At 45.0% G+C, this 13,484-nt stretch overlaps 1 long non-coding RNA gene across 1 annotated transcript in view; it reads right to left on the bottom strand.

Annotated features, from left to right (window-relative positions):
* Positions 1-13,484, bottom strand: part of LOC103666396 — a 58,348-nt gene that overhangs the window by 30,291 nt on the left and 14,573 nt on the right. The window contains exon 3 of the long non-coding RNA XR_569487.2: positions 4,858-4,978. This is a non-coding gene — a long non-coding RNA (uncharacterized LOC103666396). The remainder of the gene's footprint in view (positions 1-4,857; positions 4,979-13,484) is intronic.

Here is a 13,484-nt window from a genome sequence, read left to right as displayed (position 1 = left end):
TCCAGGCAACTCAACCTTCCTCAGGCTGGAAGACTTTCAGCTTAGGGGAGCCTGGGTGGCTCAGTCAGTTAAACGTCTGCCTTCGGCTCAGGTCATGATCCCAGGGTCCTGGGATGGAGCCCCATGTTGGGCTCTCTGCTCAGCAGGGGGCCTGCTTCTCCCTCTCCTCCTTGCTCATGCTCTCTCTTGCTTTCTCTCTCTCTCTCTAGGATACATAAATAAAATCTTTAAAAAAAAGCAAGTCTCTGCATGTGTTCATGGGCTTATGTGTATGTGATCTGTATGAGCCTGTTTGTCAATAATAATGATAACAAGGCTAATATTTGTATTATTCATATTTTATAGGGCATTTAGATATGCTTTTCATTTCATTATGCTTCTCACAACCTTGTGAAGAACATAGAATGGAATAGTCTATAACAATTGCACATAAATTAATGATGCGTACTATGTGCCAGCAGTGTGTTGGAAAGGGTGTATGTGAGTCTGGGGGTGGGAATAGGAGTATGTGTGGTTAATCTCAGTGTCAGCACACCCACATCTGCCCATGTGAAAGGGTGAAGGGGTCCCCTCTTGTCCGCACAGGTGGAGCCTGAGTGGGTCTGGGCTCTCTGACTACACATGAAGCAGGGGCAGGGGTGCTCAGAGGGAGCCTGGACATAACTAGCTCTTGGCCAGCCTTTCACTCTTCTGCATCTTCAACCTGCATCTTCATTTTCTCCCGATCTACTGACTCCTTCTTTCACCTATCAGCTTGCTTACCTCTTCTCCATTCCCAAATGGGCTTATCTCAAACCATCATTCAAATCCCCTCCTTCCCTTCACTAGCACAGTTCTTGGAAGAATAGTTGTGATCAGTGGATACACTTCCTTCCCTTCCATTCTCTTTTTGAAACACTGCAGTCTGGCTTCTGCTCCACCACTCTTGATAGAGCTACCAATAAATCTGAATGCCAATCCCAGTGGCCTTTCTCACCACCTGTCTGAAACATTTGACACTGTGGATCCTTGTCTTTCTCCTGAGACCCTCTCCTCCCTTGGCTTCTATGACAGCACTCTGTGTTCAGCCTCTTCCTCCTTTGTGATACCTCATTCTTGGTCCTGTGCTCCTCTTTCTCCACTCACCCTTTATTTATTTTACTTACTTTTAAGTAGGCTCCTTGCCCAAAATGGGGCTTGAACTCACAACCCTGAGACTGAGACTCGCATGCTTTACCGACTGAGCCAGCCAGGTACCCCTCCACCCACCCTTTAAATGCTGGGGTGGACTCTAATCTGCTTCGCTTATCTATAAATCTCACCGATGCCCAAGTCATGTTTTTCCAACTCCCTGGTCTCTTTCTCTATCCCAGATGTCTCACTTGGAATCCGGACACATTTTCCTGTTCCTATTCAGTGCCAACCCCCAACCCTCTGCCCCTCTCACACTCCCCTTGTTGTCTATACTCACGGTAAGCACATTCCCATTGTTGTGTGGGCACCATTACCACCTAGCTCCAGAACTCTTCACCGTGCGAGCAGACCCTCTGTGCCCGTTACATAATAGCTCCCCATTCCCCTGTCCTCTCAGGCTCTGACAGCCACCGTTCTGCTTTCTCTCTCTAAAGATCGGGCTGCTCTAGGACTTCCTATAAGTAGAATCATGCACTATCCGTCCTTTTGTGACTGGTTTATTTCACTGACTATCATGTCCTCAAGGTTCACTTGTAACATGTGTCAGAGTTTCCTTCCTTTATATGGCTGAATAATATTCCATTGTGTGGGGGCGCCTGGGTGGCCTAGCCATTAAATGTCTGCCTTCGTCTCAGGTCATGATCCCAGCATTCTGGGATCGAGTCTCGCATCGGGCTCCCTGCTCGCCAGGATGTCTGCTTCTCCCTCTCACACTCCCCCTGGCTTGTGTTCCCTCTCTCGCTGTCTCTCTCTGTCAAATAAATAAATAAAATCTTTACTTTTTTTTTTTTAAGATTGTATTTATTTATTTGACAGAGAGAGACAGCCAGCGAGAGAGGGAACACAAGCAGGGGGGTGGGAGAGGAAGAAGCAGGCTCTTAGCAGAGGAGCCTGATGTGGGGCTCGATCCCAGAATGCTGGGATCACGCCCTGAGCCGAAGGCAGACGCTTAAAGACCGCGCCACCCAGGCGCCCCAATAAATAAAATCTTTAAAAATATTCCATTGTGTGAATATACTACATGCAGTTTACATCTTACACCCTTACTTAATCTGCATAATTCTACGCAGTAGAGATCATTGTCCCCATTTTTCAGGTGAGGAAACACACTTGGAAGGAAGATGGCTCGTGACTGTGCTAAAGGCAGAGCCCGGGCTAAACCCAGGTCCCATGCTGTTTCTCTCCTCACTCCTTACTTCATTATAAGGCCCCGGGCACAGGCCTCATGATCATCTGTGACTGAGATTCACCTATGATTGAGATTATCAGACAGCTCATGGTGGGAGGTCTGCCCCCTGTTCTCCCAGAATGCAAGTCATCATAAACTAGACTTAGTTATAGGAGACACAGACTGAGACAGGGACCCAGACCCCATGTAAGCCTCCAGGGACAGGATAGGGAGAGCCTTTGGCTATGAGGGGGAGTGGGCTTGTTAGGCAACCTTTGGCTCTAGTAGAAGGCAGTAAGACCTGGCTCTGACCTTACGGATGGGATCCTCGGAAAGAGGAGGGATGAGAGGTGGGGGGATTTCTCTCTTGAAATAACAGGGGAAAAGGGTTTTGTAGAATTTGGGCAGAAGGTTCTCTATGCATTTGCCAGACAGGCTAGCAAGATGTCCAATTGCATTCCTAGGATGCAAACTGTTCCAGATGGAACTTTAAGGGTGGGTGAGAGTAGGAGGAGGGAAACACATAGACAGCAGAGTGCCTTTGCTGAAGCTGGAAGTTAGGTGCAGGCGTGTGTGAGGGTGCACTCAGGTATGCAGTGTGTGCTAGAAAGTATGATGCCATGTGCTCTGTCACACCCAAGTCCAGAGAGGGGGAGGGGAGTTCCACGCCATCTTGGCCAGTGGACAAGAACTCTCTCTGTCTACTTCCACCCCCATCCCGGGCATAAAGAGGACAGATCACATCACATCAGAAGCTGGCATGGCCTGGCTCCTGGCATCCTTCAGTTTGTCTTACCCTGGTGGAGGCCATCACAGAAGCCCCCTGGATGTTGCCTGGTGCCTCATTAATGGCATTACTGAGCTCATTAAATTGATCTTTCTCTTCTCTTAGTTTCTCAGCTCTGAGCTGTCACCTCAGTCACTCCCAGCCTGGGGCTGGGTTAACCCTTGGTGGTTCCAGCATAGAAGATCCTGCAGTTGGGCGCCAGGGTGGCACAATCGGTTGAGTCCGACTCTTGGTTTCGGCTCAGGTCGTGATCTCAGGGCCGTGAGATTGCGCCCCACATGGGGCTCTATGCTCAGTGAAGAGTCCGCTTGAGACTCTTGCTCCCTCTTCTTCTGCCCCCACCTCTCTCTCTCACACACACAAAATAAATACATAAAATCTTAAAAAAAAAAAAAAAGAAAAGAAAGAGAAAAAAAGAAGATCCTGCAGAGGTTGCTGTTGGTTTTTGTGACACAGATTCAGAAAGACCTGCCAGAGCTCCCTTTGGGGGTAGATTAGTTTGCCAGGGCTGCCATAGCAAAGAACAACAGACTAAGTGGCTTCAATCACGGAATTTGTTGTTGCACAGTCCTGGAGACTAGAATTACGAGATCAGGTTGTCTACAGGGTTGATTCCTACTGAGGGCTGTGAGCGAGAGTCTGTTTCAGGCCTTCCTCCCCACTTCTGGTGGGTTGCTGGCCATCTTTGGCATTTCTTAACTCGTTCAAGTGTCACTCCCGTCTATGTCTTCATCTTCACGTGGAGATGTGGATGTGTGTCTGTGTTCGAATTTCCCCTTTTCATGAGGACATTAGTCCTATGAAAACCCACCCTAACGACCTCATTCTAACCAGATTACTCCTGTAAAGACCCTATCTCCAGATAAGGTCACATGATGAGGTACTCGGGCTAGGACTCCAGCATATCTTGCTTGGGGAATTGAACCCAATCTATAACGGGGACACAACCTTTTGCCCTTCACAATCCCCCTCTGAACACCATGTGTCATTAGGAAACACTTGACCTTTGCATCCAGAATCCATGTACTGAAGCTCAGAAATAACTTCCTAATAGGACATGGTGATAAATGTGTCTATGGTCACGGGGAAAAGAGAGGGGGGCGGGAGGAGAGGAAAGATGAAGTAGAGGAGAAGAGGAAATGAAGGAGAAAAATGACATCCAAACTCACTTATAGGACGATGCTAATGAGAAAGGAAATCATGGCCAAGTGTCTCTAAAGACTTGGGTTGAATCTCTCAGCTGGACGCCAACCAAAGCCTTGGCCAGGGACTATGATTTATATTAAAGAACCTTTCCTCTCACAGACAAAATGTGGAGTGAAAGAAGTCACACATAAAAGAGGACATGGCACATGATTTCACTTATATGACAGTGAAGATGAGAGAAACACATCTATGGTGATAGAAGTCAGCCGTGGTTACCTTTGGGAGGTACTGATTGGGAGGGGGGCACAAAGGAGTCTCTAGGGTACATTGATCTGGGTGGTGGTGTGCACGTATGTGACACCACAGAGCTTTATATTTTAGGCAACCTCACTTGACTGTTGTAAATTATGCCATAAATGAATAATACAAGCTCATTCTTTATGTTTCTTCTCATCGTGGATCACCCTAGGCCACTCTGTTCAGTTCTCAAGCTGTGTCCATACTCTGTGTTTACGAATACTCACAAATGTGAAATAATACCAGTAATTGGTAGCATGATGTCCAGCATATAACAGGTACTCACAAAATGCAAATTCATATCGTGCTCCTGTGCATATCATCTTCTGGAGATACAGAAGAGGTGGTGTCCAGAGTGGATCTTGGCTCTCTCCTCACCTCCAATCCATGGAGAATGATGCTGGACCCTGGGAGAAGAGGGTTCAGGTATTGGTGGAAGACTAGTAAAAAATAATATCCCCAATTCCCAGGAACAGAACACAGCCCAGCCGAAACCCCAAATCATAATTAAAAGATGCCCTGCAACTCTCTTGGCAGCATAAATTTTGAAGATGAAAGTAAATGATTAAAATAATTAAACACTTCAAGCTGACAAGCTGGAGCAGAATCTTGCCAGCGGACGTTTGTCAGTAATTAGCTAATTAATCCTGGCGCAGATTATAAGCCATAACAAACCAGTCAGGCTGAACAGAGCCGGCTGCTCAGAATTAGACTTTTAAAAAAGAGAAGAACCGGTGGGGGGAGGAGAGGGCAGATAAGAAGGAAGGAGGAAAAAATAAGAGAAAGACATGGTGTTTGTGGCCACTTGGCTTTCCCCTAGCAGATGGTGTGGGCCCAGCCTGTCAGGGGCTTCCTGGAGAGTTCTGGGTCTGTGTCTAGGCCAGAGACCCAGCGTGTGTTTGGACTTCAAGCAAAATGGATACTAGGGAGGAGGGGGCGTGCTCTGGCCGGAAAGAACAGTGGGAAGGAGTCCGGGTAGGAGGTGTTGTCCACGTCAGGTGGGTACGGCATTAATCCATTTGTTACTCCGTTCAGCAAGGGACTCGCACGGTGACAAGGGTTCCATTTCTGTGGAAAGGAATGATAAGATCCAAGCAGTGGATTAGGGCCCAGCCAAGCAGTCTGGGATCAGGGTGGGCTGCAGGCTAGTGCTGTCCGACACAAATATGATACAAGCCACAAATGTCATTAAATACAGTAAAAAGAAACAGATGGAATTAATAATATATTTTATTTAACCCAGTAGTATATTTAAAAGCATATAATTCAGCATATAATTCATTTCAGCATACAATTCGTATAAAAACATTTTTTTCCCACGAGATGTTTTACAGTCTTAATTTTTTTCTAAGTCCTTAAATTCTGATATGTGCTCTACACTTACAGCTCATCTCAATTCAGACTAGCCACACTCAAGTGCTCAACAGCCACACATGGCTTAGTGGCTCCCATTTTGAATGACAAGCTCTAGACGGAAAAGAAGACGGAATTGGGATCTTCAGCCTGGGGACGGTCTGTTGCAGGGTGGAGGCAGACCAGAGTGACCTGACCTCCTCACTGTCTTTTCTCTTCTTGGCCATTCTCCCACCTAGCCGCCCCTGCTCATTTCTAGCCGAATGAGTCCCTGCTTCAAGGGTCTCCAAGATGAAGGGTCTGGAAAGGACCAGGGAGAATGAAGAGGGACCAGATTTCTCCCCGGTGCATACAAATGGGGTAGATAGTGCTGCCGCTGCACACAGATTTGTCCTGGACAGTCTGGGAATGGGAGTGCGAGCGCACACGTGTGTGTGTGTGTGTGTGTGTGTGTGTGTGCGCGCGCACCTGTGTGTTTCCACACTCCAGGACAGACGTTCCGACCCCGAGACAGCTCCCTGCAGCTGCAGTCCTCAGGCAAAGCTCAGTTTCCTTCATCATAATCAACACCAGTCAGGGGACTCAAGATGGCACATTTCACTGCAGTGGAACATTCTGCAAAGACTCAGATGGACTCTGTCTCTTGGAAAAGAATCAGGATCTCTTTTTTTTCCACTTTGTCAATTGTGATAAAATGCGTGTAACACAAAATTTACCGTTTTAACCACTTCAAGTGTACAATTCAGTGGTGTTGAGCACACGCACGTTGTCGTGCAACCATTACTACTGCCCATCCCCATCACTTCCTCATCTTGCAAAACTGAAACTCTGTATTCATTAAACAATAACTCCTTACTCCCCCTGCCCCCGCAGCTCCTGCCAACCATCTTTCCACTTTCTGTCTCTGAATCTGACTAATCTAGGCACTTCATGTAAGTGGAATCAGACAGTATCTATCTTTCTATGGCCGGCTTACTTCCCTTAGCGTCATGTCTTCAAGATTCATCCATGTGGTAGCATGTCAGAATTTCCTTTCTTTTAAGCCTGAATACTATTCACGTATATACCATATTTTTTCTGATCACATTTTAGCTATTGTGAGCAATGCTGATAATCACGATCTTTTTGAGATTGAGATCAATGCTTCTGGCCAGAGACCAGTCCCTTTTCCACCACCACCCTGGCTTAAGCTTTCTGTGGATATGAACTGAAGATCTCTGAATCCACATCAAAGGTCTGGTAATAGGGAAGGAGTGAAAGGACACAGCCTCTGGACCAGTGGCACAGACTTGTTGGTGCAGCCATTGCCCCTGCCCCCTCTGCCTGGAGGAGACATCTGGAGAGAGGAGAGGATACAAGAGGGAGAAGGTAGACCTGGAGGGCCATGGCCATAGCTTAGAGTGCAGGGACACAGAAGCTACTTTAACTCCTAAACTCACTACCAAAGAAACAAAACACTCCTTCCCTTGCCCTCAACCCTGTCCTTGTTTAGCCACGCTTGTGTTTCTTGACTGTAGGAAGGAGGAAATCTCTTTTGTTATACACTGAAAGAGCCACATTTTACTATGCATCTTGGCCAGTAGCTCTGTGCCCACAGTGGAATAAAGTAGTGTTGCTTAGGGCCAAGGGAGGTGCACAGAGGATCCTGTGGTGGCTCAGGGCCCAGGGCTCAGGGCCATCCTGTTAGCTGGGTTGATCAGGGAAGGCCCCAAGGAGGAGATAAGCTTGAGCTTTACCTTGGAGATGAGGAGGAATCAGAGAGTAGAGAGAAGGAAGGAGGGAACTTGGGTAGGGGAATTTAACATTGACTTTCTCATTCACAGGGCTCTTTAGAGCTTACAGAGTATGTTCACATGTGTAACCTCATTTCATCCTCATTGGGCTGTGGGATCCCAGAGGTACTGTCTCATTTGAGAGGCAATATAGCATGGTAATTAAGAGTGCAGGCTTTGGATTTCTGGTTAAGTGTGGCAGATGGAATACAGGCATTTATATCTGCTCCCTCACTAAAATAAAAGTAAAGGAATATAAAAGAGGCAATGGTGGACCACAGATGTCAACACATTTTTGGAAGATTAGCAAGTGGATGGAAGAGTTGGCAGAGCTGGGATAACTGCATACCAGGTGCTACAACAAAAAATGCCAAAGAGGAGTCATCCAGTTGGAGACCCAGGGCCAGGGAAAGAACAGCTATTGGAGGCAAGAGTTACAGCAGAAGGTGGGAGTGAGGCATGGGGCTAAGAACAAGGGAATGGGAACAAGGGAACATAAGAAACAGACCCCTTCCTTATTATGCAGAGATAACCGACTACACTTTCCATAACCTGGCAGGGACTGGAGGTTTTATTCTGTTTAAAAAGAGAACCAGAAAGGCTCCAGCCTAGAACACTCAGCACTGGGGAAATCAGAGAAGAAATGTCCTAATGAAAAGAGGAACATTAAGTGAGAATCTGAAGAGTGAGACTCTAGGGCTCAAGAGACATGGCTTCTAGAATGCTTGTGGTCAGGTGCATACCTGCTCAGGTGGAGACTGGTGGGTTCTTCACTGGAGAAACTGAGAAGAGAAAAGATCTTTAGATATTGAAAGATGGAGAAGAGAGGCTCATAGAAATAATAGAAGAAATTTCTCAGAGCTAAAAGACATGAATTGGGGGGCACCTGGCTGGCTCAGTCAGTTGTGTCTGCTTTTGGCTCAGGTCATGATCCCAGCGTCCTGGGATCGAGTCCCGCATTGGACTCCCTGCTCAGTGGGGTGTCTCTTTCTCTCTTTCCCTCCGCCCCCCTGCTCGTGCTCTCTCTCTCTCAAATAAATAAAATCTTTTTAAAAAATAAACAAAAGACATTAATTTTCAGAGTGAAAAGGCTTATCAAAGATGTGACAAATATAATAAATTAAAATAGGCCCCTATCAAGTCTCATTAGTGTGACCTTTTAGATGGGCAAGGACACAGATAAAATCTTTAAAGTTTCCATACAGAAAGGACAGTATACACACAAAGGATAACAATGGAAGCAGGCATGGCAATGGACCTCTCAGTAGCCATTTTGGAACAATGCCTTCAAAATTCCGAAGAATTCCTATACCAGCCAAGCTATAAATCACCTGTGAGAGTAGAACAAAGAATTTTCTGAAATTCAAGGTCTCAAAAAATTTTACTTCTCATATATTCTTTCTCAGGAAGCTACTAACGGATGTCCATCAAAAAGAAGGACTAACCAAGAAAAAAAAAAAGATGTGGTATCTGGGAAAGAAGATTCAGCCCAGAAAAATTATAAAGGAGATTTCCCTGACCAACTGTGACCCAGAGAATCAGTACACATTGGGCAGGTAAATGGAAGGCTCCAGTAGGGATACCTTAAGGAAAAATAAAAGTGGAATTAATTAATTATCTGACATGTTTTGCTATGTGGAAATTAGCATTTAGAAGGTTTTTACATTCTGTTGGAGAGTTTGGGAAGAATTCATGATAAGCAAGTACAAAACTAAGAAAATGGGAGAAAGGAAATAAAACAAGGCTGTTAACACAAGGGAAGATTTTTAAAAAACTGTACAGGAAAGGTAATGCAGTAATGAACCATGTGTGCATCAGTAAGGCAAACCCTGAATATTGATGTAACCAAAAATTGTGATATAATTATATTAGAAGGATGCAAGACGGAGAGGTGTAGGGGTGGAGTGCTGTAAGATTAAATTATTTTTCCTAATAGATTAAAAACTAGTGTAAAAGCATATTATTTAGATATTGAGAGGCAAATACTGGTAGACACAACTCAAATGATTTTAAGTGATTGCTTTGGGGAGTGAGACTAGGGGGTGGGGTGTAAACTTGTTTTTTGTGATCATATTTGTAGTACTAGCTACAAAAACCATGTACATGTATCGATTTGCTTTTTTAAAAAATATGGGGGCGCCTGGGTGGCTCAGTCACTTAAGCATCTGACTCTGGGTTTTGGCCCAGATCATGGTCTCAGGGTCATGAGATTAAGCCCCATGTGGGGCTCCACACTCAGTGCAGAGTCTGCTTGAGATTCTCTCCCTGTGCTCCTCCCTCTGTTCACACATGCTCTCTCTCACTCTCATTCTCTCTAAAATAAGTAAACAAAATCTCAAAAAAAAAAAAAAAGAAATATATGTGGTGTCTGAGTGGCTCAGTTGGTCTTAACCAACCCTTGGTTTCAGCTCAGGTCATGATCTCAGGGTTGTGAGATTGAGCCCAGAGTTGGGCTCTGTGCTGGGCATGGAGCCTGCTTGAGATTCTCTCTTTCTCTCCCTCCATGCCCACCATACAATCTCTCTCTCTCCTTCAAATAAATGTACACTGGAATATCATTCTGCCTTAATAAGGAGGAACATTCTGGCATATGCTACAACATGGATAAACCTTGAGGACATTATGCTAGGTGAAATAAGCCAGTTACGGACACCTGGGTGGCTTAGTCAGTTAAGTGTCTGACTCTTGATCTCAGCTCAGGTTTTGACCTCAGGGTCTTGCGTTCAAACCCCACATTGGGCTCCACACTGCACATGGTGCCTACTTAAAAAAAATAAGCCAGTTACAAAAAAGACTGTATGGTTCCATTTATATGAAGTACCTAGATTATTCAAATTCAGAGACAAAAAGTAAAATGGTGGTTGGCAGGGGCTGGGGGATAGGGGGAATGTTTAGTGGGTAAGGAGTTTCAGTGGTGCAAGATGAAAAGAGTTCTAGAGATGGTTGGTGGTCATGTGAATGTGAACGTACTTAATACCACTGAACTGCACCTTTATAATGGTTAAAATGGTAAATTTTATGTTATGTGCATTTTACCATAATTAAGAATTTTTAATTAAAAAAGAAAAGAATACAGCCTACAATTCAGATTTCCAGAAGATTAAATTAGAATGTAAGGATTAAATGTAAACTCCAAGAGGGCAGGGAGTTTTGTCTGTCTGCTTACTGCTCCAGCCCTGGAGCCTAGTACAGTAGTCACTCAGTAAACAAATATATTTGACTGCTGAACAACACAGGTTTGGACTATACAGGTTCACTTATGTGGATTTTTTGGATATAATACGGTATTTTTTAAAAAAGATTTTATTTATTTATTTGACAGAGAGAGAGACAGCCAGAGAGAGAGGGAACACAAGCAGGGGCAGTGGGAGAGGAAGAAGCAGGCTCACAGTGGAGGAGCCCGATGTGGGGCTCAATCCCATAACGCTGGGATCACGCCCTGAGCCGAAGGCAGACGCCCAACTACTGAGCCACCCAGACGCTCTGATATAATACAGTATTGTAATTGTATTTTCTCTTCTTTATGCTTTTCTTGATAGTTTCTTTTCTTCAGATTACTTTTTTGTAAGAATACAGTATATAATACATAGAACATACGAAATAGGTGTTAATTGCCTGTTCATGCTATCAGTAAGGCTTCCGGTCAACAGTAGACTATCAGTAGTTAAGTTTTTGGGGGAGTCAAAAGTTATGTGTGAATTTTCGACTGTGCAGGAGGTCAGCATCCTTAATGCCCTGTTGTTCAGGGGTTAACTGTATGGTGACCACTCAATAAATGCTATCTATTATTATCCTTTGTGTTTGTTTTCAGGGCATATCCCTTCATGCTGAAGCAATAGCATTGCTTCTCACACACATGTACATACATGCACACAGATATGCAGGTAGGCCTCAGGGCATATTCCTTCAACAAGCACTTGCTGTATGCATTAAGAATAACTCCACAAGGTAAGCATTATTGCCCTATATTTCAGATGAAGAAAATGGGCCATGTAGCCCATAAATGGGATAATTCTCATTTCCAGTCTTGGCCTTCAGACTCCAAATCTGGTGTTTTTTCCTCAGCAGCCACAGCTGAAGAGTTGTAGAAGCACATTGCTGAGAAATCACCTAGATTTTAATGGGAATGACAAACGTGCCCATTTGGCTAGAAAAAAGGAGTCTTCATGCAGGGAAGGAGTGGGTGATGACTGGAGATGTAAATGTTTGTCAGATGGTGGTGGACGGCCTTGAGTGTCAAGTGAAGGGGTCTGGAAATTGTTCAAAAGCAATGTAGATCCAGTGAGAGTCCCAGATGAAAGAGACCTTTGAGGAAGCATCATTTGGCAGCAGTAGGCAGTGTGTACTAGAATGGAGGACCAGGGCATAAAGGCCTCTTAGGAGGCTGCCATAATGAAATGATGTCCCAAATTGGCACAGTGGAGGTAGTGGCAGGAATAATGAAAAATCAGTGAGGGGCACCTGGGTGGCTCAGTCAGTTAAGCATCTGCCTTTGGCTCGGGTCATATTCTAGTTATGATCTCAGGGTCCTGGGGTCAGGGTCCATGTCAGGCTCCCTGCTCAGTGGGGAATCTACTTCTCCCTCTCCCTCTGCCCGTCCCTCCCTCTTTCTTTCAAATAGATAAATAAAAATCCTTTTTAAAAAAAGAAAAAAAGGAAAAATCAATGAAATTTATAAATCTCTAGTCAGACCAATCAGAAAAATGGAAAGAAGATACAAATTGCCAATATCAATATCAGGAGCCAGAAAGGGTTTATTGCTACAGGTCCTACAAAAATTAGAAGGTCAATAAGGGGATACTATGAACAACCAATAAATTGGATAAAAACACAATTTCCTCAAATTACTCAAGAGGAATTGGCAACTTGAATAGCTATATGTCTGTTAAAGAAAATACATCATACTTTAAGGTAAGGGGGGGGTGTGCCTATAATTTCCCACTGCTCATTGCAACAAGTCTGGGCATTCAGTGCCTCCATCGACCCCACCTCACTCATCCAGCTCAGCCAAAGACTAGCTTAGGCTAGTTTAAAGTAGATTTCCATTTCTTGTAATCAGAAGAATCTCAACTAGTCCAGAATCTTAAACACTGCACTTCCAGTATAACAAACGCCTGTGGCATCTGTCCATGGTGCTGACCCTGTGCCCCTATTCACTGCTTCGGCAGGGAATCAGGGCGACCGAACTCATCCTCAACACCAGGCACCCCAAACCCTGTTGCTTCTATCCATGGTTCTGACCGCAATCCTATCGCTTACCACTGTAGCCTGGGGGTTAATATAAATTTATAACTCTAAGACACACTCTTCAAATTTGAGGATTCAAGAAGATGCTCCCCGCTGGCTGTCACATCAGAGAATTTCAATGGTCCCACAGTGGCCAACTAAGTAAAGGGGGGAGGCCAAGCTCTTGTAAAAGAAGACCAGCCACCAGTATATAAATCCACACCCCTGGGGGAAGTTCAAGGCAGGAAATCAAGGCTGCTACCAAGTGGACAGAGCTCCTGCCTTAGAGAGACAGGAAAGAAAACTAGTGAAGGAAGCCTGCCATATGGACTAGGTACAGTTTAGGGTAATAGGAGAGGCCACAGCCTGACAGGCACAAGAATGCTCAGGGCACCCCTAGATACCACATAACAAGCTTAGGCTAGAACCTTTAAGTCCAGATGAACCTTGTGGGGTCTGATGAATCTGAGCCTATCTGGTCCCGTTGCTGGAATTTGACAATTCACTCCCCCAAGGGCAACTCAATACTATGGGCTGAGCTTCCTTGGAGGCAGAACTTCTC

This window comes from Ursus maritimus, unplaced genomic scaffold (genome assembly GCF_017311325.1).
Source record: "Ursus maritimus isolate PB19 unplaced genomic scaffold, ASM1731132v1 scaffold_32, whole genome shotgun sequence".
NCBI lineage: Eukaryota > Metazoa > Chordata > Mammalia > Carnivora > Ursidae > Ursus > Ursus maritimus.
Note: the sequence above shows the minus strand (reverse complement) of the source record. Positions and strands in the feature narration are given on the sequence as shown.